Raw genomic sequence first — 4,389 nt, 5'->3', positions numbered from 1 at the left:
GGTTAGAAGCAAGATTTTAGGTCAGATCTCTTTCACTGTCTCAGTTATGATTTTGCAGTGGTGGTTTCACAGACACACTGCTAATCCTCTTACCTAATCCATTAGACTTTGCCCCAGCCCTTGAAGTTGTCTCCCCCTGGCCCGCCCAACACACAGGGCACAGCCTGTACTTTCACCAGTAATAACCCCCTCCCCAAATGCACTGGAATCCCACTGATGACAAGGCCTCATTTCTTAACCAGGATGTGGTAAAGTGCTCTCTACAGCATAAAAGCCCCCAAAAAATTTGATGATGAAGATGGATCAAGCTCTGGAGCCCCACTAATGACAAAAAAGGAAGTGTGTGTGTATGTGGGTGGGTGTGTGCGTGCACGTGGACACATGTAGGTGAAGGGTGGGGGAGCATTACAAGTTGTACAAGGCAGTGGAATGGATTTTTGCAGGGACTACTTATAGAATCAGTCAGGTCCTTTGCTTTTAGATACCTCCCACAGCTCTTAGCTGTGCATGAATGATTCCTTCAGTAGCTTGTGCACTTAGCAGCTAAGCAGGTCTTGCTTGGAGAGATGAGGTACTTGCCTTCACTTACCACTGAATTTAAAACCCAGTTTAACCCTCCTTGCTTTATGGGGTTTCCTCACAGTCTTCTAAGCATGTCCTTCCAATGGGTGAAGCTGAAGGAGAAGACCCCAGGAACGGCTTAAGAGCTGAGGGCCACTTTAAGTAGATACTTCTTGGACTTTAAATTATGAAAACAAAACACACAGAACCAAAGCAAAAGCCACTGGAATAATGACATAATGGCCACACTGGAGTTGTATTGTTTTCTCCTGAGCAGTAACATTTCAAAGCTGTCTTGAAGGTTGTTGCCTGGTAGCAGAGATTTGGAGGAGGGGAAGGCAAATTTAGAAATATATTCTATGACTAGGGCTCTTTATAGAAAAGGTAAAAGGATGAATTGATAAGGATTCTGTTTTTTCAGAGCAGAAGAACTTGATAAGGAGTCTTAAGAAGCTGACATTTTGAAAACAAAAAACTCAAGTTGTTATTATAGTATTGTGACACTTCTGCATAATTTCCTAACAAAGACCAGCATTCATAGTGCTGAGGAACAGACTTTTCCAGGCATTTTACTGAATAAACTGTAAAATGCTGCCTTTGCCTTTGCTGGTGGCCTGCTTGGCATAGCTTCTCTGGGCCTCTGCTTAACTTTCCCAGACAGCACAGCACTTTGAAACACTCTCCCCACTGAATACAACTAACAAGTTCTTGATAAATCTCTGCTATCAAAACTTATTTGGATTCTTACCTCGCAGGGGAGATGCCATGATCATGAAGGTGGTTTTCCCAGGGTGAGGCTCATCCATTGCACTCCATAGGTGTGCTTACCACTGTGATTTCCCCAAATGCGGGAAACTCAACTGCATAATTTGTGGTAGTGAGGAACTGCATTCGTGCTTTCCCCTGGGGGAAAAAAAAAAGGAAAAAACTTATTTGGAGTTTAATATATAATTAATTAAAAATCAATCCTGTGGGGTCACATATCTAGGGGAGACTTTAACCCATCACAGATACTGGACCTGGATGACTTGCAGTAACCCACTGTCTGTGATGGGTTAGTCTCCCCTTAACTTATCACAGATACTGGGTTATTGCAGGTCTGGATTACATAGTGCACTAACAAGAAAAATCAGTGTGCCATAGGTCCTTGGTGTTCCAAAAGTCAGAATAGTTATAAAATCCTGACTATGGCTTCATCCATTGCTTCATCAGCTATTCAGTTACTCACACCTAGCTATTCACAACAAAAGAAAGAAGCAACAAAAAAAACCCATAAAGTTTCTTGAAGAACTTGGAAATAAGGTTGACAACGAACATTAAACTAGTAAAATCCATATGCAATAAAAGAGATTAACACAGCACCCTGAGGAACCATTAACATACTTTCTATTAACAAACCTGAAGAAAGCACTAAGAAGAGTTAGGAAAAGAGAGTCAGAGAGCAGGAATTTTAGTCTAGAACTATCCAAGGAGAGAGGCACTTTGATAGTGGTGGCAGTGCTGATGGCACAGGTAGAGTGGAAGCAAGGAGACCAGTTGAGGTTCCTGCTATATGCCAGCCAAGAATGGTGATTTGGACTTGGATAAATGGTGGAGGTGGAGGTGGAGTGAAGTAGACAGATCCAAGATTTATTTTGGAGGTAGGATCCATGGAACTTGGTAAGGTGTTAGCTTGTGGGAGTTGAGGAGAAGATAGCAGAAAGGCTGACTCCCAGATTTCTGGCATGACTAACTGGAAGGATGAAGATACACTCAGCTGAGATTTGGGGAGGAGCAGATTTGGGGAAAATATCAAACATGTAATATTGGGTAGGCCAAGTTTGAGATGGTATCTTTGTCTATTTTGTGTTGCTATAAAGGAATATCTGAGGCTGGGTGATTTATAAAGGAAAGGTTTATAGGGCTCATGGTTCTGCAGGCTGCACAATAAGCATGGTGACAGCATCTGCTCAGCTTCTGGTGAGGGGCTGCAGGTTGCCTCCACTATTGGCAGAAGGGAAGGGGGAAGGAGAGCGAGCACACGCTGAGATCACATGGTGAGAGAGGAAGCAAGAGAGAGCAGGGAGGCGCTAGGCTCTTTTTACCAACCAGCTTTCATGGGAAGTAACAACCAGCATAATAGAGTGAAAACTCACTCACTTTACCTGCACCCACCAACCCACAAAGGGAGGGCATTAATCTACTCATGAGAGGTCATCCTCCCTGACCCAAACATTTCCAATTAGGTCCAACTTCCAACATTGGGATCAAATTTCAACATGAGGCTTGGGGAGACAAACATCCAAACTATAACATTCTGCCCCTTCCCCCCAAACTCATGTCCTTCTCAGATGCAAAATACATTCTACCCCAATAGTGATGAAAGTGTTAACTTGTTCCAACATCAACTTAAAAGTCTAAAGTCCAAAGTCTCATCTGAGACTCAGGGCAAATTCCTTCCAGCTATGAGCCTGTAAAATCAAAAACAAGTTATTTAGTTCCCAGATGCAATGGTTGTACAGGCATTAGGTAAAGATTTTCATTCCCCAAAGGAGAAACTGGCCAAAAGAAAGGTAACAGGCCCATGCAAGTCTGAAACCCAGTAGGGCAGACAGGTAGACATTAAATCTTAAAGCTCCAAAATAAACTTTGACTCCATGTCCTGCATTCTGGGGACACTGGTTTGAGGGATGGGCTCCCAGTGCCTCAGACAGCTCTACCCCTATGGCTTTGCTGAGCGCTGCCTACATGGCTGCTCTTATGGTTTGGAGTGGAGTGCCTGAGGCTTTCACAGACTGAGGTGCATGCTGATGGTGACTCCATAATGCTAGGGTGGAGGGCAGCAGCCCTTCTTCCACAGCCACTAGGCACTGCCCTAGTACAGTTTCTCTGCAGTGGCTTGCCCCTGTGGCAGGCTTCTGCCTGGGCACTCGGGCTTTCCAATACATCCTCTGAAATCTAGGTGGAAGCTGCCCAGCCTTTACCACTCTTACATTCTGGGAGCCTGCAGACAACACCATGCGGAAGCTGCCAGCACTTAAGGCTTATGCTCTCTGGAACAGCAGCCTGGGGCTGTTTGGGCTCAGGCTAGAGCTAGAGCAATTAGAATGCTCCCCACATCCTGCGGTGGCACAGGGCAAAAGCACCCCAGGCCTGTCCCCTGAAACCATTCTGTCCTCATAGGCCTCTGAGCCTGTGATGGGAGGGATGACCTCAAAGATTTCTGAAATGTCTTTGAGGTCTTTTCCCCATTGTTCTATTAGCACCTCGTTCCCTTTTATCCATGGTAATCTCTCTAGCAAGTGGTTGCTCCATATCGCCCTTGGATTCCTCACCTGAAAACATTCTTTCCTTCTCTACCACATGACCAAGTTATAAATGTCCCAAATTGTTTTGCTCTTTTTCTCTTTTAATTAGAAATTCCACCTTTAGATCATTATTTTGCTGCTGTATCTGATCATAAGCTGTTAAAAGTAGCAGGCCAGTCATGGTGCTCACGCCTGTAATCCCAGCCCTTTGGGAGGCTGAGGCGGGCAGATCATGAGGTCAGGAGATCAAGACCATCCTGGCTAACACGGTGAAACCCCGTCTCTACTAAAAATACAAAAAAATTAGCCAGGTGTGGTTGCAGGTGCCTGTAGTCCCAGCTACTTGGGAGGCTGAGGCAGGAGAACGGCATGAACCCAGGAGGCGGCGGAGCTTGCAGTGAGCGGAGATCGCGCCACTGCACTCCAGCCTGGGCGACAGAGTGAGACTCCATCTCAAAAAAAAAAAGTAGCCGTGCCACTTCTTGAATGTGTTGCTGTTTAGACATTTCTTCCACTGGATACCCTAGTTCATCACTCTTAA

General features: G+C 45.1%; 1 non-coding gene across 1 annotated transcript; it reads left to right on the top strand.

Moving 5' to 3' along the window:
• Positions 1–1,301: 1,301 nt before the first annotated feature.
• Positions 1,302–1,467, top strand: LOC112437240 (U1 spliceosomal RNA). Its single transcript, XR_003025876.2, has one exon. It is a non-coding gene; the product is annotated as a U1 spliceosomal RNA (small nuclear RNA).
• The last annotated feature ends 2,922 nt before the right edge of the window (positions 1,468–4,389 follow it).

The sequence above is a fragment of the Pan paniscus genome, chromosome 16 (genome assembly GCF_029289425.2).
Source record: "Pan paniscus chromosome 16, NHGRI_mPanPan1-v2.0_pri, whole genome shotgun sequence".
Classification (NCBI taxonomy): Eukaryota; Metazoa; Chordata; class Mammalia; order Primates; family Hominidae; genus Pan; species Pan paniscus.
Note: the sequence above shows the minus strand (reverse complement) of the source record. Positions and strands in the feature narration are given on the sequence as shown.